The sequence below is a fragment of the Schistocerca piceifrons genome, chromosome 5 (genome assembly GCF_021461385.2).
Source record: "Schistocerca piceifrons isolate TAMUIC-IGC-003096 chromosome 5, iqSchPice1.1, whole genome shotgun sequence".
Classification (NCBI taxonomy): domain Eukaryota; kingdom Metazoa; phylum Arthropoda; class Insecta; order Orthoptera; family Acrididae; genus Schistocerca; species Schistocerca piceifrons.
The window spans coordinates 558,484,397-558,510,648 of NC_060142.1; the positions used below are offsets into that span (position 1 = coordinate 558,484,397).

Genomic DNA, 26,252 nt, shown 5'->3' on the forward strand with positions numbered 1-26,252 from the left:
GTTAGAATTTTAAATGTATTACTCACGTCAGCATGAGAGGAGTTTCATTATATATAACAACGTGGAAACAACTGTCCCATTTTCTGGTACAAACTTGCTATTCACTATTATTAACATGTAGCTTGTAATTATATATTTTTTATGATAACTTCTACATTTTTATCGATTGTTTTCTCGTCAAAACTTAAGTCTAAAAATAAATTTTCTTTCTTGTAATCTCCCCCCCTCCTTCCTGATTCCAATTTCATAAAGTCTTTTATGAAGGTTTGGAGGAGCGAAGTTTGCAATAAGCTTTCTAGTTTACTTAATTTGTCATGCTCAGTTGGCTCCAGTACTTCTTGTCTAGGGGCCTCATTCCCGAAGCTTAAAATGTCACATTAAGTCCTCAGGGTTGGTTTGAACTAAAAAATTTTTATCATTGTTGTTACAGCATTTCTTGTAGGTAAGTATATTTTCTCATATTTTAGTAAAACATACAGTATCTTGATTTTTCACATTAACAAACCCAAAGTTACGTTGTTCGCACAAAACACTAAAATATGTCCGATCACATCAAAGGCACTCTCTCACTCTGGAAAATAATCACATTGCAAAGGGTTTTATCAAATGAATTTCTATTAGTTTGAGTTAAATTATCAATTTCGAATACTACTTCATAAATGAACCAAGAAATAAATATACACTCCTGGAAATTGAAATAAGAACACCGTGAATTCATTGTCCCAGAAAGGGGAAACTTTATTGACACATTCCTGGGGTCAGATACATCACATGATCACACTGACAGAACCACAGGCACATAGACACAGGCAACAGAGCATGCACAATGTCGGCACTAGTACAGTGTATATCCACCTTTCGCAGCAATGCAGGCTGCTATTCTCCCATGGAGACGATCGTAGAGATGCTGGATGTAGTCCTGTGGAACGGCTTGCCATGCCATTTCCACCTGGCGCCTCAGTTGGACCAGCGTTCGTGCTGGACGTGCAGACCGCGTGAGACGACGCTTCATCCAGTCCCAAACATGCTCAATGGGGGACATATCCGGAGATCTTGCTGGCCAGGGTAGTTGACTTACACCTTCTAGAGCACGTTGGGTGGCACGGGATACATGCGGACGTGCATTGTCCTGTTGGAACAGCAAGTTCCCTTGCCGGTCTAGGAATGGTAGAACGATGGGTTCGATGACGGTTTGGATGTACCGTGCACTATTCAGTGTCCCCTCGACGATCATCAGTGGTGTACGGTCAGTGTAGGAGATCGCTCCCCACACCATGATGCCGGGTGTTGGCCCTGTGTGCCTCGGTCGTATGCAGTCCTGATTGTGGCGCTCACCTGCACGGCGCCAAAGACGCATGCGACCATCATTGGAACCAAGGCAGAAGCGACTTTCATCGCTGAAGACGACACGTCTCCATTCGTCCCTCCATTCACGCCTGTCGCGACACCACTGGAGGCGGGCTGCACGATGTTGGGGCGTGAGCGGAAGACGGCCTAACGGTGTGCGGGACCGTAGCCCAGCCTCATGGAGACGGTTGCGAATGGTCCTCGCCGATACCCCAGGAGCAACAGTGTCCCTAATTTGCTGGGAAGTGGCGGTGCGGTCCCCTACGGCACTGCGTAGGATCCTACGGTCTTGGCGTGCATCCGTGCGTCGCTGCGGTCCGGTCCCAGGTCGACGGGCACGTGCACCTTCCGCCGACCACTGGCGACAACATCGATGTACTGTGAAGACCTCACGCCCCACGTGTTGAGCAATTCGGCGGTACGTCCACCCGGCCTCCCGCATGCCCACTATACGCCCTCGCTCAAAGTCCGTCAACTGCACATACGGTTCACGTCCACGCTGTCGCGGCATGCTACCAGTGTTAAAGACTGCGATGGAGCTTCGTATGCCACGGCAAACTGGCTGACACTGACGGCGGCGGTGCACATATGCTGCGCAGCTAGCGCCATTCGACGGCCAACACCGCGGTTCCTGGTGTGTCCGCTGTGCCGTGCGTGTGATCATTGCCTGTACAGCCCTCTCGCAGTGTCCGGAGCAAGTATGGTGGGTCTGACACACCGGTGTGAATGTGTTCTTTTTTCCATTTCCAGGAGTGTAGTAAACAGTACAGAACAGCGTAGTTAACAATAGAAATTTGAAGTGTGCCAACAATTCCTAATTTTAAATCTTTTATCTGTACACTCAGAACTTGCACTTATCGATTATAACATCGAAACTAAAATATTTTATAAAGTAATTCCTTCTCATGAATTTTGGCTTGAAATATAACATACTTTGTGTAAAATTATATGAAACTTTTCAGAAAAGCAACTGAAATAATACTCATCGATCCAAAACTCGAAAAATAATACTGGTATCGACAACTACCGTTGAGGAAAAGTAATGCTAGAGGAGGAGAGGATGTGTCCCGCTACGCTCGGCACTAACACTATCTGACGAAAAGGTTTCAGAGGCCTATTAGTAGATATTAATCTGAGGTATGTCCTTCCATCGCCTTTATGGCCACTTGAACCCTGCTGAGGACTCACTCAGTAGATTATCTGAGCGTGTGTAGAAAAATTTTAGGGAATCTTTATTCAAGTGCCAAAAGTAGAGAAGGTAACATGTTGGTCGCTGGGGTCTGAGGTGAGGTCAACTCTCTCACTCAAACGAAAGGTGTTCTATTGCGTTCACGTCAAGACCATTTCAGGTATGTTACTGTCGAAGGGGTACTGCATCACGGATGCTGCTTTTTGTATGACAGGGTGCATTGTTATTACTGGTACAAAAATTCATCGTCTTCGATCTGTTCCTCTGTTATCTGCAGTTTGCAATGCTGTTAATCGTGTTCATATTCTGGAACACTAACTACAGCCTAACCACAACAAAACATCCCCGTAGCGTAACAAATTCGGCTATGTATTTCACTGACGGTAAATAAGGTTCTGCAGACTTTTGCAAACATAAAGCATTCCATCGGATTGCGACAGGATAAACGGAAATCATCACCGCGTCATTCATTCACAGTCATGAATTGTCCAGTAGCAGCGTGTAATACACCACATCAAGTGCCGTTTAGTGACCAATTACAGAAATGTGTGGTGCATGATTAAGTTAAGGAATTCTTCCACCCAGAAAGCAAAATAACCAATGACGGACGGAGCAAGAGGACAGCAAAAACAGAGTAGCACAGTGGAAATGCATTCCTGGGTGAGGGAAGCCTAAATGTATCAAATATAGGCATTAATTAGAAGAAAAAACTGAGAATTTAAGTCTGGAGTATAGCATTGTAAGATAGTGAAACATGGACTGTGCAAAAACCGGAACAGAACAGAATCGAAGCATATATGATGTGGTGTCACAGACCATTGTTAAAACTTAGGTGGACTGATAAGATAGGGAACGGGGAGGTCCTGGGCAGAATCCGACAGGAAAGGAATATGTGAGAACACTGACATGGAAAAGCGATAGGATGATAGAAAATCTTTTAATACATCAGGAAGTGACTACCATAAAACTAGAAGGAGCTGTAGAGAGCAGAGACTGTAGAGGAAGATAGATATTGAGATACAACTTCCAAATAATTGAGGACGTAGTTTGCAAGTGCTACTATGCGATGTAGAGGTTAGCACAGGAGAGGAACTCGTGGCGGGCCACTTCAAACCAGTCAGAAGACTGATGACTAAACAAAATGAGTAACCATTTGACCGCTGTGCACCATCCTTTTTAACTCACACACACGGAGTCATTGTGCAAACTGAATTGTTGGCAACACTTTGGGACTCGTGAGTGACTGTTTCCGCTGCTCTCACGCGATGTGTTTCACACATCCTCCACAATGCTAGACAGCCCCGGTCCGTTAGTGCATGATGACGTTAGGTCTTGGTTTAGTTGTGGCTGTTCCTTCGCGTTTCCATTTCACGGTCATATCACCACAGCCGACCTGGGCAGCCTCAAATGAGCGGAAAAGTCACTGATGGATTTCTTACTCGAGTTACATCTAATGACTAACCCAAGTTCGAAGTCTCAGAGCTCTCGTGAGTGACACATTCTGCTCCTACTGCAACTTTCTTGACAACACAGTACTCTCCGATGTCTATCACACTGGCAGTGCCTTCTCGTATGACGTTTTGTGATCATTTCCGCGTTACACAGATTTGATCAGAAAATGTATTTCAATCTCTGTTGCCCAGTGAAACGTCTTTCTGCTCACTTTGCTACCGAATACTGTAGACCGACAAGCCCAACAATCCCTCCTACTTGGTTAGTTCATTCTTCCTTTTTCTAATCTTACACCTCATCCGTTCACACCTTTTGAGTTACATAAAAATTAGGAGGAAAAAATTTCCATATGATCCTCCGCGTTTTATTACTGTAACGGGAAATCCTCCTCTAACATTACCTTTCCTCAGTATTAGTTGTCGATACCAATATGATTTTCCGAGTTGTGGACAGGTCAATATTATCTGAGCTGCTTTTCTGAAAACTGTCATAAAATTTTACACCCAGTATGTTACATTGAAAGCTAAAATTTATGAAAATGAACTACTTTAAAAATATGTTTTAGTCTCGATGTTATAATCGATACTTACTAGTTCTGAATAAGAACGACACCGGTTCGAGTCTCGGTGCGAGACAAATGTTTGTAGTCGTCATTTCATTGTACAGCTGTCCCCTTCCGCAGATGTGAATAGATTTCATGTAACTTCCTGGCAGATGAAAACTCTGATCAGATATGAGCGCACACTCCGCTGCAGAGTGAAAATCTCATTCTGGAAACATCCACCAAGCTTTGGCTAAGCCAGGACTCCGCAATGTCTTTTCCTCCATCAGTGCTAGTTCTGCCAGGTTCGCAGGAGAGCTTCTGTGAAGTCTGGAAGGTAGTAGACGATATAGTGGCAGCAGTGGAGCTGTGAGTAGGGGGCGTGAGTCGTACTTGGATAGCTCGGATGGTAGGGCACTTCCTTGCTAAAGGCAAGGTCCCGAGTTCGAATCTTGGTCCGACACACAGTTTTGATCTTCGAAGAAGCTTCATATCTTCACACACTCTGCTGCAGAGTGAAAATCTCATTCTGGACATTCATGTAGTCAATACTTGGCGCTAAGACAATACACGGCCTGATAGTGATTGCCAAAACATGGATCTGTGTGTCGGAAGAGGGTCAGTGGAAAGAAGATGGCTCTGAAAGTTTCTAATCCAGAAAAAGTTAAGCTGTGTTGGTTGATAGAGCATTAATCCACACTCATAATACCGTTCATTTTACGAAACAGAGAAAAGCCAACTTGCTTTCATAGACAGGGAACGACAACTGCTCTCGACTTTTGGGACGACCCCCATTGTCGTGAGGACCCATCCTTAAGCACATGCCTGAATCCTCACAGGCACCGCTGGAGGCGCTGTCGCGAGCTAAGCCGGAATGGTCTGGCCATAATCCTCAGTTGTGGATGGGCTGCAATTCATCCTGCCTTGCTGAACCTGGGACAGGTGCCCGTGACGCAGTGGGTATTTGGGGTCAGCATCTTGTCTTCACCCAAGGCACGAAACATGTTTTTAGGTGTTACGTCTTCGCACGACTGTCTGTAACATCGACACGCATTTTTTTATACGATGTTCTGCAGGTGTCAGTAGTGTGTTCACATTTTTCGGCGTGCACTACAGGTGTAGCAGTTATAAAGCTAAGTACTGAGATACTTATTTGTGCACTGTTATACAGTTATTAAGTTTAATAGTTTTCAGAGGTGTTTCTTGGTGTTTGTATCGAAATAACGATTTAACAAACTTTTGAAAACTTACGCTCGCTGTGGTTTTTAGTTTTATCTCTGCGTTGAAGTCGTTTAGGAAATTTCGTGCTGTAGTTTTCAACTGACGTTTCTTATTGTTTCTAGAGAAATATTTCAGTAAAATTTACATTCAGCGTTTTAACTTCGTTTAGTATTCCAGTGGCCGTTTCATTATTTTCGTTTTAGCTAATGATTTTGTGAAGTTTTGTTGGCATTAGTATTAGCTGTGGTGTAGTGGTATTAACATAAGTTGTTGCTTTCTTAGTGGGCAGAGAATTTCGGGAACATTATTGTTAGTTCAGTAAGTAGCTCTACTGGTGTAACTGAACTTTGGTAACGTAGACATATAGTTTTGTTTCAGTAACTGTAAAATTTTACCGTTAGTGAGAAGTGTGGGCTCTATCGTAGGTTTGTGACTAGCGGGTTACGGTGTGGGATTTGTTCAAAGTAATTTCATTGGGGCAGGAATGCAGTGGGGAAGCTAGTGGTCATTTTAGTGAGATACTCTCCTGGGAATGCAGAATCTGTAGTAGAAATAAGTTCATAGAGGGGCAGGAGTGTAAGATGTCTGCCCTTCAGTTCCAGTTACAATGCGCAAAGGAGGAACTAGATATGCTGAGCAGGGTAAAGGGTGGTGGAGAACGGGAAATGGCAGTTGACAAGAAGGCATCTAGGAAGAGGAGGTTTTGAGACAGTTTTACTTTGAGTATATGCAATAGATTTGACCAACTGTCAGAGCTGAGTGGAGAGGAGCCTCGTGTAGCTGTAGATGTAAGGAACACGCAGCAGTCTTCAGCAGTTAGGAGGCCTAGGTTAGTTGCAAAGTCTTCGCTTCTAGGTAGTTGTCACTTTAGAGCTGTGGGCTTGCAGTTGCAGGAAGTGTTGGGAGGTGAGTACCAGGTCACAATCATTGTGAAGCCTAGTGCAGGGTTGGCTGAAGTGACTGACAGCATAGGGGGGTTATGTAGGAATTTACGAAGGAGGATCAGGTAGTGGTAGTGGATGGACTAAGGAACAGTCTTGATACGGACCGGGATTATGATGTAGGTGGTGACCTGGTACAGATAGCTACTCATACTGGTGGCACTAACGTTCATTTCGTGCAACTGTTTCAGCGTCATGATCGGCATCACCTTAATGTGGTTGAAATGATAATTAAATAGACACCCTAGCTGCAAGCAGGCGTTGATACACTTCATTGGGGACATGTTGAAAATGTGTGCCCCGACCGGGACTCGAACCCGGGATCTCCTGCTTACATGGCAGACGCTCTATCCATCTGAGCCACCGCGGGCACAGAGGATAGTGCGTCTGCAGGGACTTATCCCTTGCACGCTCCCCGTGAGATCCACATTCCCAACATGTCCACAACACTACATTCGTAGTGCGCCTAATTGATATTTGCCCATCGTACTCATTGCTCGTGGCAGATTAATCTACCAAGTCCCTTACGAGTTCGGGCATAGCGTGTGCGTTCGCACAAGAAGGTCAAAGGCCGGGAACCCATATTTTTAACTATATATATGACATGTTGGGCATGTGGATCTCACGGGGAGCGTGCAAGGGATAAGTCCCTGCAGACGCACTATCCTCTGTGCCCGCGGTGGCTCAGATGGGTAGAGCGTCTGCCGTGTAAGCAGGAGATCCCGGGTTCGAGTCCCGGTCGGGGCACACATTTTCAACATGTCCCCAATGAAGTATATCAACGCCTGCTTGCAGCTAGGGTGTCTATTTAATTATCATTTCATTTCTAGCAAAGCTGCATGGTCATCCACGGTAACTGTTCTTTCGGGAACAGATACTACCGTCATATATATACTTAATGTGGTTGTTAGGCGCGTTAACCTGGGGCTGGGGAGGGCGCTGTTGGCAGCGGGCGTGGATCACATCTCAGTGGTGCAGATTGGGTCTGTCAGGAGATCGGGTTTCGCTAGGCATGGCCTGTACCTCAATAGGTATGGGAAAGGGATGCCGGCAAAGTTTTTAGGTGACACTGTAGAGGATGGTGGTGGCATCACTCATGGAAAAGTTCCTATAGTGGTTCGTGTTACAGGTACACCTTTTTTAGGGTGAATTCCGTTGATAGGTATACCTGCTTAAATGAAGTCCATCTAACTAAGGGCTCACCTTCCGAGGATGTAATGTCTCCAAGTAGAGAAGGCATTAGCATATTTCATCAAAGTATAAGAGGCATTAGAGATAAAGTTAGTGAACTGCTTATAGATGTTCACTCTGAAATTACTGGTAAATCAGAGCACCACTTAAATATTTTGACAATTCAGAGGCCTCCTTTCCCAGGATACATATTAACTGGCTGTTCCTCAATGAGTTTCTTGTGGGTGTGGGGGAGTGGCCACGTACGTAAAAGAACAGTATCCCGTTTGAGTCCACAGACATATCACGACACTGCACTGAACAGATATTCGAATGTTGTGCAGGGGCAGCTGAATTTAGTGAAATTAAACTTCTAATTGTTGTTGTTTATAGGTCCCCTAACTCCAACTTCAGATCATTTCTGCTCAAGCTAGAGAGGGTTCTCGATTCACGTTGTAGGAAGTACCAGAAATTAGTTATAAATAGTGACTTCAATATTAATTTTCTAAATGATGGTGCAAGAAAAAGGATGTTGTCAGATCTCCTAAATTCATACGATCTGATACAGAATGTTTTTACCAACGAGGGTGCAGGGGAACAGTAGCACAGCTAAGGACAATATTTTTATTCTTTCTCCATCACTAGATGGGAATTCTGTTAGTAAAAGCGTGAATGGACTTTCTGTTAGTAAAAGCGTGAATGGACTTTCAGACCATGATGCACAAATTTTAACACTAAAAGGCTTTTGTACTCATGCCAAAGTCATATTTAATTGCAAACTATGTAGGAAAGTTAGTCCAACAGCAATAGAGAGTTTCTTTAAACCTTTTCAACGAACAAAAGTGACAGGATGTGTACAGTGCTAATAACATAGATGACAAATGCAATGCTTTCCTTAACACATTTATCATGCTCTTTGAGAATTGCATTCCACTACAACGTTCTAAACGGGGTACTAGCAGTAATATGCAGTCCAGGTGGCTTCCTAGTGGAATAAGGATATCTTGTAGAAGAAAGCAGAAATTATATCATAATGTTAGAAATAGTCACAATCAAGCTACAGTAGCCCAATACAAACATTATTGTAAGGTGCATAAAAATGTTCCTAGGAAGGCAAAGAGTATGTGGTATGCTAACAGAATAGCTAATTCATGGGTAAAATTAAAACAATATGGTCAATTGTGAAGGAAGTGTCTGGTCAGCAGCACAAGGTCGACGATATAAAGTCAGTTCACAGTAAAAATATTTCTGTTACTGATAAATTAGATATATGTACACTATTTAACAATCATTTTCTGAGCATTTCTGGTGAATTACATTAAAATTTAGTTTCTACAGTGAATCATATCATTTTCTTGACAAATGCTTTTCTGAGATTGATGTCTAAAATACTCCTCTGTGATGCAGACAACAGAGAGACTGAGTACATAATTAAATCACTGAAGACTAAGGACTCCATGGCTATTATTGAGTGTCTAGCAGAATATTAAAGTATTGTTCTGCACATGTTGGCCTTATATTTAGCCATATTTGTAATTTTTTCTTTAGTTATGGTCAGTTTTATGAGTGATTAAAGCACTCAATAGTGAAGCTGCTTTATCAAAAGGGAGAAAGGGAGAATGTAGATAATTTATGCCTATTTCTATGCCATCAGTGTTTGCAAAAAATGTTGAAAAGGCTGTGTATGTAAGGATAATTGACCATTTTATATCGCACGATTTGCTATCAAATGTAGGGGTCGACTTTAGAAATCGTTTAACAACTGAAACTACTATATTCTCTTTTCTCTGTAAGGTACTGGATGGGTTCAACAAAAGGTTTCAAACTATTGGCATAGTTTTTGATTTAACTAAGGTATTTGATTGTGTTGATCACAAAATATTGCTCCATAAGTTGGACCATTAAGGAATACAGGTAGTAGCTCAGAATTGGTTAAACTCTTACTTTAGTAACAGGCAACAAAAGTCATTATTCACATTGTTGATAACGGCTGTGATGTGGGGTCTGAGTGGGGTACTGTCAAGCGTGGGGTATCCCAGGGATCAGTGCTGGGGCCACTCCTGGTCCGTAGTTATATAAATTATATGCCGCTAGTATTATGGGTAACTGTAAAATTTTTCTATTTGCTGATGACACTATCTTGGTAGTAAAGGATGTGGTGTGCAATATAGGCTCAGTTTCAAATAGTGCAGTAAATGACTCAAGTTCTTGGCTTGTAGAAAATAAACTAACGCTAAATCACGGTAAGACTCAGTTTTTACAGTTTCTAAAACACAATTCAACAAAACCTGACGTTTTAATTTCGCAAAACGGGCATATGATTAGTGAAACTAAACAGTTAAAATTTGTACGTTTTCAGATAGATAGTAGGCTGTTGTGGAAAGCCCAAGTTCAGGATCTTGTTCAAAGACTTAATACTGCCATTTTTACTATTCCAACGGTATCATAACTGAGAGATCGTTGGACAAGAAAATTAATCTACTTTGCTTATTTTTATTCGCTTGTGTCGTATGGTACTATATTTTGGGGTAACTCTTTCCTTTCTAAAAGGATATTTTTGGCTCACAAACGGGCGGCTAGGGCAATAAGTGGTGTAAGTTCACAAACCTCATGTAGATCTCTGTTCATGAGTCTGGGTATTTTGACATTGGCCTCTCAATATATATGTTATTTACTGTCATTTCTTGTTAACAATATTAATTTCTTCCCCAGAATAAGCAGCATTCACTTGGTTAATACTCGACAGAAATCAAACCAGCATTTGGATCGGACTTCCATAACTCTTGTGCAGAAAGATTTGCAGTATACTGCTGCATCCATTTTCAATAAGCTACCACTCAAATTCAAACTTCTTAGCAGTAATCCCCGCGCTTTCGAATCGAAACTGAAGAGTTTCCGCAGGGGTCAATCCTTCTAATCTGTCGAGAGTATGTAACGCTACAATATGAAAAGAAAATCAATTCCATCCAGGGGGTTTTAGTTATAAGACTCCCGCTAAACACAAATCTATCTGTCATCATTTTTCTGACGGGTCCGATGAGGCACCTCACGAATGTCTCTCCACTGCACACCTTTTTGATCTCAGGGTAGGATTTATCTCCTACGTCCTCAATTATTTGGTGAATTTATTTAAATCTTTACCTTCCTGTACAGTTTCTGCCCTCTACAGCTCCCTATAGTACCATAGAAGTTATAGCCTGATGTCTTAATAGACAGTTTGTCGTCCACTGTCCTCTTCTTGTCAGTTGTATCCCATGTATTCCTGTTCTCGCAAATTCAGAGGAGAACCTCATCATTCCGTACCATGTCAGTCCACCTAATCTTAGCACTGCACTGCAGCACGACGTCTCATAAGCTTAGACTCTCTTCTGTTCCGTTTCTACCTCGATTAACGATTCACTACCATACATATCTGTGCCCCAAAAATAACATTCTCCTAAATTCCTTCCTCTAATTAACGCCAGTGTTTGATTCTCGTTAACTTCTCTCGGCCAGGAACGCCTCCTTTTCCTGTCCTAGTCTAATTTCTAAGTTCTCCGTGCTTCATCCAACGTTTCAAATGGCCCTGAGCACTATGGGACTTAACATCGGTGGTCATCAGTCCCCTAGAACTTAGAACATTTTAAACCTAACTAACCTAAGGACATCACACACAACTATGGCCGAGGCAGGACTCGAATCTGCGACTGTAGCGGTCGTGCGGTTCCAGACGAAGCACCTAGAACCGGTCGACCAAAACGATCGGCTATTTTCCTTCCGAAGTCGCAGAATTCTGGAACTTCGTCTACTTAGTGATCACTAAATTTAATTTAACCTGCTAGCTATACTCATTTCTCCTACTTCTCGTTACGTTTGTCTTTTTCCGGTTTACTCCGAATCGATATTCTGTACCCATTTGATCATTCATTCCATTCAACAGAACGCGCCATACTTCACTTTTATTGAGGACACCAATGTCATCAACGGAACGTATCACCTATATTCTTTCACCTTTAGCATTGGTCGCCCTCTTTGTTTTATTTTCGTTATAGCTTCTTCGGTGTATAAACCAAACAGTAGAGGCCAAATGCTACATCTTTCTCTTATACATATTTTTAATTCAAGCACTTCGTTCTTGGTCTCTCATTGTTATTGTTCTGTCTTGGTTCTTGTACATATTTTAGATTACCCGTCTTTCCCTATGGCTTACCTCCATTTTTCTCAGAATTTCGAATATCCTGCACCATTTTACACTGTCCAACGCTTTCTCAAGTTCGACAAGTTCAATGAACAGTCTTGATTTTTCATCACTCTTGCTTCCATTATCAACCGCTACTTCATAAATGTCTCTCTGGAGTCTTTACCTTTCCTAAATTCACGTTCATCAATGCCTAAACTGTCCTTAACTTCCTTTTCCATTTTTTTGAAGTTATTCTTTTCAGCAAATTGGATTCATGGGCTGTTCGATACTTCTCCAACTTGCCGGCTCTTCCAATTTTTGGAAAAGTGTGGATAACGTTTTTCCAGAAGTCTGAAGGTATTTCGCCAGGCTAATCGATTCTACATACGAACTTGATTAGCCGTTTTCTTGCTACCCCCCCCCCCCCCCAGTGATGTAATATTATCCATTCATTTTTCGTTATTTGATCCTAACTCTCCCAAAGCTCATTTAAATTGTGATTCTATTAATTGATCCACAGTCTCTTCTTCGTCGATTTCTCTTTACGTAATCAGACAAGAGCTCCCTCTCATTGAGGCCTTGAATGTACTCTTTCTACCTATTCGCTCTGCCCTCTGCATTTAACAGTTGATTTCCCATTGCACTCATAATATTACCGCGCTTGCTTTTAATTTCCCCGAATGTTCGTTTCACTTTTCTAGGAGAGTCCTACCAACAATCATTTGTTCTTCGAATTATTCAAATTTATCATGCATCCATTTCGCCTTAGCTTCTCTATAATTCCTGCTTGTTTCATTCCCAAGTTAACTTTGTTTCTCTACTCCCAAATTTCCGCCAGTATTTTTTTACTTCCTTCTTTCGTCGGTCAGCTGAAGTGTTTTATCTGTTACCTAAGGACTCTTGGCTGCAACCATCTTTATACATATATTTCTCCTTCCAACATTTATGATTGTACTTTTCCGTGATGTGCATACCTCTTCAGCTGAACTGCATACTGAGCTATTCGTTATCGGAGTTTGTATGGACTTCAAGCGTATTTCTTTGTTTCTTAGAATATTTTTATTCCACTTCTTTGCGCATTGGTTTCTTCTGACTAGTCTTTTAACCGTCAGCTTTGTTTTTTCAGCCATTAGTAAATTACACTATGAGCCTTTATCTCCTCCTTGGGACGCCTTACTATCCAGTACCTGATTTTGGAACCTGTGCATGAGCATGATGTAATCTAACTGATGTCTTCCCGAACATTACGGCATTTTCTATGTTCTCCGTGCTTCCTCCTCCTCTTGTGATACCTGAACAGAATAACCACAATCAGTTGCTGAAATATATTGCAGAATACAATCAGTCTTTGTCCTCTCTCATTCCTACTACCTATACCATGATCTCCTGTAATACTTTCTTTCAGTCTTTCCAGTCCTCACTGACTATCAGATTGTCATTTCCCTTTACGTACTAATACCCTTTCATTATCGTCATATACATGTCACATCCCGTCATCTGCTTACAAAATCGGCATGCTTACCTGAACCGTTATTGTCGGTGTTGGTTTGCTGCCGATTCTCATAAGAACAACCCTATAATTGAACTGTTCACAGTAGCACACTCTCTGGCTACCTTCTTAGTCATAAGAAATCATACTCCCGTTATATCATACGTAACTTCTGTAAATACACCCTCTACTCATCTCACCTGAAATCCTTGTCTTCCCTCCACTTCACTTCACTGAACCCCACTGTATCTGTATTGAGCCACTGCACTTCCATTTCCAGATTTTCTAGCTTCCCTACCACTTTCTAATTTCCGATACGCCACGCCCCAGTTCGTAGAACGTTTCAAAGAACGTTATCTTTACATTGGTTCTTAAATAGTTTCCTCATGGTCACCTCCTACTTTGCAGTTCCCTCCCAGAGGCACAAAGGCGGATTGGGAATGTAGAGATCATCATGACACATTTTCAAATACAGGCACTGGTCCTGATGATACACATTACGTGTGTTTATTGCAGTGGTTTACACTGCCATTCGCATCATCAGCCGTTGGTTATATCTGATCCTTCCGCCTTCTAAGGGAAGTTTCCCATCCCAAAGGCAAGACAGTGCCCTGAACTTCTGTCAGTGCCTAGTCCTCTTTGACAAAGATGTTGATTAAATGTGAGAGACTTTCTATGCTGGAATTCTTCGGCCGCTACTGTTTATCTCTTTTTATTCAAATCTTAAGCAATTGCGGGGTTTGAAAGTGGGACCAAGGACATTTGATTACTAGGCAGTGGCCCTACCCTTAGATCATGGGTGATACGCTAATTAATTACTACAGATACTACAACTAAAATGTATGAAAATATATGTTTAATTCATTGACGCTTATACAGAAATATTTTCTGTTAGATGTCCGCGTGCTTAGCTGAGTGGTAATGTGTTTACCTACCTGGTATCAGGCCCGGGTTCGAATGGAGATCAGTTGGAGGTTTTTCTCCTCTCGTGGACTGGATACTGTGTTGTCCTCATTATCATTTCATCATCGCCGACGCGCAATCGCCCAAGGTGGCGTCACCTGAAATAAGACTTACAACCCAGTGGCGGAACTCCCCCGGATGGTGCCCCTGGTCATAAGTGCTACGTGATCACTTCACTTCTACAAAGATGTATTTTCTGTACACAGCACAGATAAAATGCATCGTCCATTTCAGTATACGATAGGAGCTTTATGTGGGGTAAGATAAAAAACTCGTTGCCTAGTCCATAGATTTAGCATTACTACGATACTGAAGGCCGTAGATTCAAAGAATTTAAATGAAAAATGTGTATTGGATGGACAGTGATCCCTAAATATGCTCTTCCAACGCAAAGGAAAAATTGTACCTGGTCCTTTTTCAATGATGAAAATGTATTCGTAGTTCTTGATCACATAAAAATAACTTCGAGGTTCCTACAATGTGAACAAAAAACACGAGGACAAAATAATTTTTAAGTTTTAAACATGGAGGCGTTGTCCATACCTGTACTTAGTAGTTTCTTCTTTAGGTCCTTATATTTAGAGGCAGCGTTGGATGCTTGCTCAGGCAGAAATCTTAAAGTTTTAAACATGGCTGCGTTGTCAGGGACTGTTACAAAGGAAAGTTAAAGCAATAACAGCCCTCAGTCGCTAAGATGAAATCTTTTTGACCTAGGTTTCGGCCAAATACTAAGAATACCTCCATTAGAAAACACTTAAATTCGCCTATAACACAACTACAAAGTTTTATTAATTTTTTGAAATGTATGTACTGAGCAACAGTATAAAAGAAAGTAATAGTACTTACAAGTCACGTATATAAGAAATATCAAGCGATAAAGCTTTAATCACAAAATTTTGATATAGAAAACATCAAAGGCAAGCCACTATGTACTGGTCACACACGTCGAACTGCGGTAGCACCAGAATGAGGCGCCAGCGTTAGCAATTGCGGGCAGGTGAAGATTACGCCAAAAGTGCCATCTGTTGTTAGTTGGTGTGGTCTTCAGCCCAGAGACTGGTTTGATGCAGCTCTCCATGCTACTCTATCCTGTGCCAGGTTCCTCATCTCCCAGTACCTACTGCAACTTATATCCTTCTGAATCTGTTTAGTGTATTCATCTGTTGGTATCCTTGTACGACTTTTACGCTCCACGCTGCCCACCAGTACTAAACTGGCGATCCCGTGATGGCTCAGAACAAGCCCTACCAACCGATCCCTTCTTCTCGTCAAGTTGTGCCACAAATTTCTCTTCGCTCCAATTCTATTCAGTACCTCCTCATTAGTTACGTGATCCACCTATCTAATCTTCAGCATTCTTCTGTAGCAGCACATTCCGAAAACTTCCAATCTCTACTTGTCCAAACTATTTATCGTCCACGTTTCACTTCCATTGATGGCTACACTCCAAACAAATACTTTCAGAAGCGAATTCCTGACACTTAAATCTATATTCGATGTTAACAAATTTCTCTTTTTCAGAAACGCTTTCCTTGCCATTGGCAGTGCCATCTAGTAGCCGCAAATACAAATAGGCTATTTAACATTCAAATATAAGTAATATTTTAAGAATCTCGAAACGAACTTTACGAAACAGGTATATAATAACATTTATCAATGAATGACTGTAACAGTCCGCTCCATAGCTGAGTGTTCTGCGTAGATGAATGTCGTGTTGAGCACCTGTGTCCATTCACAGCAGTGTCAGGTATTTTCCCCTCTTGTGTGATTGACCGACTCTGACATTTTGTTGAGGGCAGTTGTGGGGAAGGCTGATAGTCGTCTTCGGTTGATTGGTAGAATTTTGGGAAGATGTTGTTCATCTGTAAAGGAGACCGCTTATAAAACACTAATACGACCTATTCTTGAGTACTACTCTAGCGTTTGGGATCCCTATCAGGTCGGATTGAGAGAGGACATAGAAGCAACTCAGAGGCGAGCTGCTAGATTTGTTACTGGTAGGTTCGATCATCACGCGAGTGTTACGGAAATGCTTCAGGAACTCGGGTGGGAGTCTCTAGAGGAAAGGAGGCGTTATTTTCGTGAATCGCTACTGAGGAAATTTAAAGAACCAGCATTTGAGGCTGACTGCAGTACAATTTTACTGCCACCAACTTACTTTTAGCGGAAAGACCACAAAGATAAGAGAGATTATGGCCCGTACAGAGGCATATAGGCAGTCATTTTTCCCTCGTTCAGTTTGGGAGTGGAACAGGGAGAGAAGATGCTAGTTGTGGTACGAGGTACCCTCCACCACGCACCGTATGGAGGATTGTGGAGTATGTATGTAGATGTAGATGTAGTGTCCCTTGTGACGACGTCCACCGGTCTGCTGCTGCTGCTGCGTCACTAGGTTCCCTTGTTTCATAGCCGCAGTGTGGCTTGTGGCTGCGGCTGTGGCAGCGACTGTGACGTCAGGCTGCGTCACGCTCCCAGCCTCGGAGCGTAGTGGTCTTGTGTTGGTAGCTCGGTGGGGGCAGTGATGGCTGCAACCTCCATTGTAATCCAGACATGGGAGCCGACTGCACGGCTACACCTGCTGCCAAAAGGCTCCGCGATTCGTGTCCTGTCTGAGGCGGTAGCTTCTGCATCATCGGCGTGGCATGAACTAGCACAGGCTCAGCGGCCCGTCACAGTCCAGCTTCGACGGTGGCGGGCTGCTTCCCCAAGTTTATTATTGCTGTTTACATCATTTAGTGTCACGTCAAATCGTGTGGGATGTGATGGTGCCCCACGGCTGTCGCAAATGGGTTGAGTACTCGTGCAGCGTTTCAGAAAGTGTGATCTGTCGTTCAGAGGCGTTGTGAAGCCCTGACTACATGGTACGCTTGCCAGCTGGTTTCAGTATGGCTCTCCTCTGCTGGTTCCAAGACTCCTTTACAACTCTATCCCTTTACGTTCCTCCTCGGTACAAAGAAAATTCGCCCTCGAATTTTACTGAAATAAAAGATACATTTACAGTTATACACACTTCGTATTTATTACTTCACTAACGCTATCACATTGTGCATTATTCAATGGAATTACCCTACACATAGGTCACTGTTCTTTGGGACCCCAGTTCTTCGTCATACTCCTTTGGTTGATGCGTTGTGACTAGTCTGAACATGCAGGTTGGAGGATGGTAGGGACGCGATTTGGGCTAATTTCCACTACGAATGGTACTAGGTGTTTCCCATTACTGTGAGAATTATGGAGCCAGTTGAGTTTGAACATGCCATAACTCGCTCTAGATGTTTTCTGTGGTACTTTTCTAGTGCTGTAACATGTGTTCCAATGACAGGCGGCCGTTTTGTTTAGCTAGGCCTATTGGGTCGTGATTGACGTGTCGTTTATTAAAGATTAGGTTTTTTTGGGTAGATTTTCAAGGGGAAGATCTGGTGCGTAACTCAGTATACAGGTTGCATTCAGGGTGGAACTGTCTGGTGTTAACGTTCCTCCTACATAACCAATTTGAATAAAAAATCTTCCCCTATATAGCTAAATGTATATGACTAACACTTGTACAAATACGCACTTGCCCACAATGACAACCTACGTGCCGTTCAAGTCTGCTGAGGTTACACAGTTACTTCCTCATCAACTAAACCTAAAACCTTCATTAGTAAATAACGTATACACTATGTATTCTGTCTTATAACTGTCAACGTAAGCACTAAAGTTCCACTGCCATTGGTAATCTGTAGGTATGCGTTTCACCTAATACTTCTTGAACTTTCCTTCATCTTCACTTCTGAGTCTATTACACAAAAAGTAACGTCTACAATCCATTCTTTCCTAGATCATAAATATAACCAAATAGAATTCACTACTGCCAATTGAAATTGCTACACCTCGAAGATGACGTACTACAGACGCGAAATTTAAAATGTCCAAAATGGCTCTGAGCACTATGCGACTTAATTTCTGAGGTCATCAGTCGCCTAGAACTTAGAACTAATTAAATGTAACTAACGTAAGGACATCACACACATCCATCTCCGAGGCAGGATTCGAACATGCGACCGTAGCGGTCGCTCGGCTCCAGACTGTAGCGCCTAGAACCGCACGGCCACTACGAGCGGCGCGAAATTTAACCGACAGGATTAGCAAATGATTAGCTTTTCAGAGCATTCGCACAAGGTTGGCGCCGGTGGCGACACCTGCAATGTCCTGACGTGGGGACAGTTTCCAACCGATTTCTCATTCACAAACAGCAGTTGACCGGCGTTGCCTGGTGAAACGTTGTTGTGATGCCTCGTGTAAGGAGGAGAAACACGTACCATCACGTTTCCGGCTTTGATAAAGGTCGGATTGTAGCCATTCGCGATTGTGGTTTATCGTATCGCGACATTGCTGCTCGCAGTGGTCGAAATCCAATGAGGGTTAGCAGAATATGGAATCGGTGGGTTCAGGTGGGTAATACGGAACGCCGTGCTGGATCCCAAAGGCCTCGTATCACTATCAGTCGAGAAGACAGGAATCTTATCCGCATGGCTGTAACGGATCGTGCAGCCACGTCTCGATCCCTGGGTCAACAGATGGGAACGTTTGCAAGACAACAACCATCTGCTCGAACAGTTCGACGACGTTTTCAGCAGCATGGACTATCAGCTCGGAGACCATGTCTGCGGTTACCCTTGACACTGCATCTCAGACAGGAGGGCCTGCGATGCTGATCGACGAACCTGGGTGCACGAATGGCAAAACGTCATTTGTTCGGATGAATCCAGTTTCTGTTTACAGCATCACGATGGTCGCTTCCGTGTTTGGCGCCACTGCGGTGAACGCACATTGGAAGCGTGTATTCGTCATCGCCATACTGGCGGAGCACCCGGCGTGATGGTAAGGGGTGCCATTGGTTACACGTCTAGGTCACCTCTTGTTCGCACTGACGGCACTTTGAACAGAGGACGTTACATTTCAGATGTGTTACGACCCGTGGCTCTACCCTTCATTCGGTCCCTGCGAAACCCTACATTTCAGCAGGATAATGCCCGACTGCATGTTGCAGGTCCTCTACGCGCCTTTCTGGATACTGAAAATGTTCCACTGCTGCCCTGGCCACCAATCCTCCAGATCTCTCACCAACTGAAAACGTTTGGTCAATGGAGGCCGAGCAACTGGGTCGTCACAATACGCTAGTCACTTCTGTTGCTGAACATTGGTACCGTGTTTAAGCTGCATGGGCAGCGGTACCTGCACACGCCATCCAAGATCTGTTTGACACAATGCCCAGGCGTATCAGGCCCTTATTAAAGCCAGAGGTGGTTGTCCTGACTTCTCAGCATCTATGCACCCAAATTGCGTGATAATGTAATCACATGTCAGTTACAGTATAATATATTTGTCCAATGAACACCCGTTTATCACCTGCATTTCTTCTTGGTGGAGCAATTTTAATGGCCAGAAGTGTATATTCATAACCGAAGTAGTGAAGACAGCTGGTAAGGTTCATACATGCATTGCGTCCACAGTTATCTTTCAGTTCCCTAGCTATCGTAATATTCCCGCGCGAGGCATAAGTGTATAGTATTATGTTCGGGTTATTACAGAACTGTCTTGCTTTGTTTTTCTAACCTTCCTCCTTTTTTCCTTTTTCTCCTGATTCACCCTTTCCTCCTTGGAAGATGCTGGTGACAGTGAAGTAAGCATCTCCACAGTTCCCTTGAAAGTACTACTCTAACTGACGTGGGCTATTGCATGGCGTGTTTGGAGTTGTAGCTTATTTGTTACAGGCGCACGTGATTTCTGTAGCCTGGAAGGGGTCCTTATAGCATGACACAATCTTCTTAGCTTTTCCTTCCGGTATATAACGGTTGGCAAACATAGCCCACTGTCCTATGTAATAATTAGGAAACACTGCCTTTTTTATGTGCCCTATGTTACCAGTCCTAAGCTGTGTTGTTTATATTATTCACCTGTGGTCAACTAGTTTTTAAACTTTTAGAGGTACTTTTCACTGTATAAATACAAATTATTGGCTTGGCTTACGAAACGCAAAAAGCAGGCAGAACCTTCTGACCAAAAACAACCTCATAAGGGGACAATCTCCTGCCCTCGTCGATTTTTTAGTTGTACTCTTCCATAACTTACGGAAGCAGGGCCTTCCAGTTACAATAGTGTGATCAACGTAATAGTTTAATATATTCGCAGTCGTCCAATGAACCCTTTATGTTCGACCATTTGTCTTTGGGTGTATAGTTCTCATCTGAATTTTCTTAATCAGAAGTATACGGCATAACTGTTTCGTTAAATTTAACATACTCCTGTCTTTGGTCAGCCATTATTCCATTAGTTTCGGCACGCTACTTTGGACTGGTTATCATTGAGATAAATCGTTAAAAACTATCAGTCATCGCCGAAACATATTGGACACCAGCTGGTGTTTCCTCTGAGGAGATCCAACCTCATTATTTGAAATGATTCTCTGCCTCAGGTAACCTTTCTAGTGTAATTCTCTGATGACGGAGTTCACCCTTTTTGTGCATGGTGCGCAAATCTTTGGGTAACCATCAATGTCCTGTCTGTGTATTACCCAAAGGCAATAAGTAATTTTGTGCTACTGTGGGTTCTGTTGTCCTACGCCCAGCGTGTCCTGCTAAAATCGAATTGTGGGCCTCCCACAGTACTTGGAATCTTAAACTCTCTGGCAGTGATTCCATCCGAACATGGCAACTTCTTTGTTTTCAACTCTTTCGGTTGGTTCTCTGCACCACGGATCCCTACTACTATATCGTCTGTACGGGATTCTATGCGATGGTCAAACGACTGCTGCTTTACACGCGGCAAGTATTGCGGCGAAGATACTGGAAAAATGAAGCCGCGCTTTTTTACAGTGCTGCCACACTCGACATTTATAATAAAAAAGGGGTCTGAGAGACCGAAGTTTCGGGTTAAGGGTTAACTTTCAACATAACGAATTTGCTGACATGACTGATGGAAATTCTCGAGTCTCACAATCCGATTTGGGATCACGCTGTGAACCTGACAAAGATATTATGACAAATATTTTGTGAAAATTATGCTCATTTGGGTCTAATTCATAACCCTGATGGTAATATTTCGTGTGAAGTAAATGTTCCGATGGGTGCCATTTCAGGTGAAATCAACTTACAAATAAGTGGTGAACAAACTGATCTCAGTGCTCTATTGTTACAAAATTTGACATTCGACGTAACCACGCAATTTGAAAACCAATCCAAACAATCTGAACACCAATTAAGACAGTTTGAGAACCACATCAGAGAAATATGAAAACTATCCAAAGAATTACAATTACAGTGTAATGACCTGAAAAAAACTTAATAACGCGGAAAAGCTGACTGCTAAGGCCTCACAGTGGTTTTCACAAAAGGATGTACAGTTTAATGACAAATTAAATTCAGAGGTAGAAACAGTCGTAGGTGAACCAGTCACAGCCGTGAAGTCTGTGTGAGATAATGCTGGTAAGTCGGTGAAATCCGAGTTGAAACAAACGGAAATTGTTTTGAATATATATATATGTCATAATTTGCCGAAATCACCGAACAACAGGCATTGTCAGTAGACGAGCCGTAGTTAAAGGAACCCCAACGAATGTCAATAAAGTGTGGGAGCATTACGCCATTCTCACTCCAGTCGTACAACCTGTGGTAACAACACAAATACTAGTAACCTCTCGGCTGGTCCCATACCATATGAAGTGACGACTGCACAATCGCTGTCTCCTGTTTTACTTGAAATAAGTTTTTATACAGTTCAGGTCTTTACGCCATAATTGATGGGCGAAGATCGGTACCATCCTGGTTACAGGTGAAACAGGGTCGGACTATTCTATAGAAATAAATACAACGTTTGCTGGAATTTGGTGACACTAACGAAAAGTGATGGAAAACAACAAACACTGACGTGGAATGTAATCAGGTGCTCCACGGTCTGGCTGATACCAGCTGGCACAATTACTCCTTGTCCGTAAAAGTCCCTGATGTCATTCTTAAATCACAATAGGACAACTATAACCAAGATGTGACCAATTCCTTTAAATCTCACGAATCGCTCCGATGACTGTCATATCTCAGAGTTATGTCAATTAAGGTAATGCCGTCAATGTCTTAAATATATTCACGATATTGCTATCCATACACAGGTTTTAGTGCTAATTTCAATACATGCCACAGTGATGAAAACTCCTACCAAAACAGTTGTAGACACAGATGTATCTATTAATCCTCTAACAAGTAAATGTTGTTGACGGAAATGAAGTGCACTTATGTCCGTTCCTGATTCTAAAATATCCTGTCGTCGATTGCTTGTTGGGTATCGAGTTTCACCGAGAAAGGGGCGTAGAACTATATTTCTCTCTGGGTATATTCTAATTACTCATCGCCGGCAAGAAAACTGAAGTAGATTTGATACAAACCCCATTTGAATATGATTAGTATTATTAGCGACTTTAAGTTAACTTTAAAAGACACAGAGTGTATCTGAAGAACGTTTCTCAACATACTATGGGGAAAATGATAATAACAAAGCACATACACAAGATGAGGCAATGGAATATTCTTATCTGGATACACAACAGAAATGGGAAGTAAGGATCATACTTTGAAATACTTATGTGTCTTTTTTAGGAGAAACCTGGCGTACTAAATACGAATGTGTACATGAGTCATTTTGTCGGAAAACTTACTCCATTCCATAGACGATACGAGAGGCCGTGAACCGTAACATTTACAGAACTGTAAACCAATATTAGCAGTAAATTCCCCTAACAGCCACGTACGCTTCGTTACGGTTGCGCGTCTTAATAATAAAGTAATTTTACCAGTCCTCACGCGACAGCAAAATATAGCATTGTAACGACAAAAGTTTCGTGCAGTACGCTATTTGACTAGCCTGGATCCCTGCTGCTCCTATTGGACAGTCTTATTGTCCGCTGACTCAAGAAAATACGCAGCTTTTGTCCATGATGGAAGAAGTTATTAGTTTTGTGTTTTATCTATTGCTCTTCATGTAAGTTCTGGTGTGTTTATTATAGCACTAGATACAGATCTAAGACCAGATCTCCCAGGCAAAGTAACATTATATGTTGATGATACCTTGATTGCAACCGCTTCATGGAAAGAACGACTCGAATTATTGGACTGAACATTGCAGAAATCAAAGTTTGGTCTTGAGGAACTGCAATATTTCGGTCGTGTCATTTCTCCAGCAAGAACGAAATCTAATAAATGTATTGAAAACTTTTCGGCCTTTGTTCGTTATTTCGTCGTATTGCTCCTGGACAGTTACTAAATATTCCAGCTTGGCTGACTCTATTAAAAAACATTCCAGCTAGGCTGTCTCTATTAAATACAATGTTGCTTGCCATTGGTCAGAAATCTGTGAAGCAGATTTCGATGCAGTAAAGAATATTCTGAAATACTACTTTATCCTGACATGAATTTATACTTTTGCGTGTGACTTCTTTTCCGTTTGCATACCCGTTTCAAGTGCCTGAATATGACCCAAAAATTGAAGTTAACGTGATTAGAAAGAAGAACCTTTCCAAAGTGTGAAAGTGGATATATTGCCATTTATTTAGAAGCATTGGAACTAATATGCGATTCTTCGTGCAATTTTTTCGTGAGGAGGTGTTTTCGTCGTGCCACACTATTGGACAACTAAAATTTCAGAGAAATTGAAAATGTTGGAGAACTGTCGTCAAGTGAACAGTATTTTTCTATTTACAGAGGAATTTTCTGGAAATATAGGAATCGGCACTGAAATAGTTGATCCTGATGGATCCCTTCATCCGATAATTAATCGACTAAACTTAAATTGCAAAACAGGGACTCATATGAGAAGGGCGATGTTGCGCGACTCAAAATGTTGCAGCATGTAATACTTTTGAGGAATTTTTTGAGAAATTTTTGGAAAAATATTGGTCACAGTGTAAGCAGATGGAACTGCGTCATGAACTTGTACTTGAACTTCCATATAGATCTGGGAATAATAGGAAAATGGAAGTGTGGGTACAGAAAATTGCAGCACATTACTATGCTAGTTCCTGAAGAAAATATAGTACTGACTACGCATTCGACATTATTTTTGGATGTGAGAAGATGTATTAATGTGTGAGAACGTAATTTGGAGAACTTTTTGAGGAAACTGGAGGGCAAGTAAGTAGGTGGAACGAAGACAGTGTCAAAAATTTTTATGGTAATCTAAGTTTGCATAGTCCAGGGAACAAAAACGAAGATTGTTAAGATCGAATCACAAGAGCAGATAGAGACAGAAGAGAAGGAAGCGGTACCAGATACGGTGGGGCTCTAGGTAGACAATTTTACTACTGGGTTAGTGAGGGAAACACTGCCCACAACAGTTAGACCTCTAGTTAGTGTTGACTATGTGCATCCGTCCAGTGCATACGGTAAACAAGTGACAGTAAAAGGTTTCAGTTGAATAACAGGTATATGGGAAATACTGGAAATAAAGAGAGATTTTTCTATTTTGGATTGATAATAACAAAAGTCGATGGAATATAGAACAAGAGTTGTAATTCGAAAAGGATTCAGTTTCAAATAAGCGATGATGAACAGAGGCAAACAAACATATTTTGTATTATGGATAAAGGCAGCATAGATGATTAGTGTTATTCAGCATTAAGTTGGTGTAGGTATAACAGTTTGATCTGTAACGTTAGACAAAGTGAAGATAAAATCACAACGACTTGTAAGTTGGATAAGATAAACAGAGATTGTGACGAAATTTTTTGTAACACCAGGGTAGATATTTCCACTTACAGGATAATGTGTGAAGAGTATGTGGAGGAGGTTAACAGGTAAAGTGTTGTTCTTAAAGAATATTCAGAAAAATAGTGAGGGTTTTCTAATGGCAGTTATAAAAGGTGTGTAGTGGACATTAGTGAAATTAGTGATGACGATAAAGTACAGTAGCGATGATAATGAATTAAGCGATTATGGGGAAAACTGAGAAGGTTATGGATCAAATAGGCAACAGATCACTTTGGTGCAATGATTGTCGGCATATAGAATCTGCGAAGGAGAAGGAAACGGCGGGTACACGTAGGTAGTTTAGAAGATCTGAGTAACATTGTGGAAATTAAAAGTTTGATGAAATGTATTTGGCCAGCTGAGGCTTCTGAATAGGATCAGTTGAGGGAAGACCATGAAGATGATCTGTATAAAAAGGACAACCCATTCTAATCATTATCATTTGTGACCTAAAAGAAAAGATTTGCTAGACATTTGGAGTCAAATCACTTCTTTGTCAGCAGCGTTATGAGAAGATACAAGGATCAGTCATTTATTGGTACTGCGCTGATTGAATTTTTAAGTAAAAACAGGCCCTGTTTGGACACAAGAATGCCAGTAGAGTTCTGAAAAGCCAAAGGCTGCGCTGAGTGAGGGTATGTTTATGAGTCACACTGATCTGAGCTGACCCTATTGTATGAGCACAGACAGCAGTGCAAATGGAACTGGATGTTAACTCCACTAATTATCCAAAACTGAAAAAGGTAAAGAGAAAAGGACCATAGCACCTCTTAGTAGGAAGTGAGCAGATATGAAAAACCTTGTTATATTCATAGAAAAGAGGCCCTTATTGTTATAAGAAGCAAAAAATATCATAATTTTCTTTTGGGGTATGAAGTGATTATTTTTACAGATAGTAAGATTTTGAGATCTCTCACCAAGTGTATACCCTTTCAAAGCAGAATGACACTTGGGGACTTTATTAATTATGATTCAACTTTGAAATATGATACACACCTGTGACAG

At 42.0% G+C, this 26,252-nt stretch overlaps 2 non-coding genes across 2 annotated transcripts; one reads left to right on the forward strand and one right to left on the reverse strand.

Moving 5' to 3' along the window:
* Window positions 1-6,987: 6,987 nt before the first annotated feature.
* Window positions 6,988-7,062, reverse strand: Trnat-ugu. Its single transcript has one exon. It is a non-coding gene; the product is annotated as a tRNA-Thr (tRNA).
* Window positions 7,063-7,363: 301 nt separating this feature from the next.
* Window positions 7,364-7,438, forward strand: Trnat-ugu. Its single transcript has one exon. It is a non-coding gene; the product is annotated as a tRNA-Thr (tRNA).
* The last annotated feature ends 18,814 nt before the right edge of the window (window positions 7,439-26,252 follow it).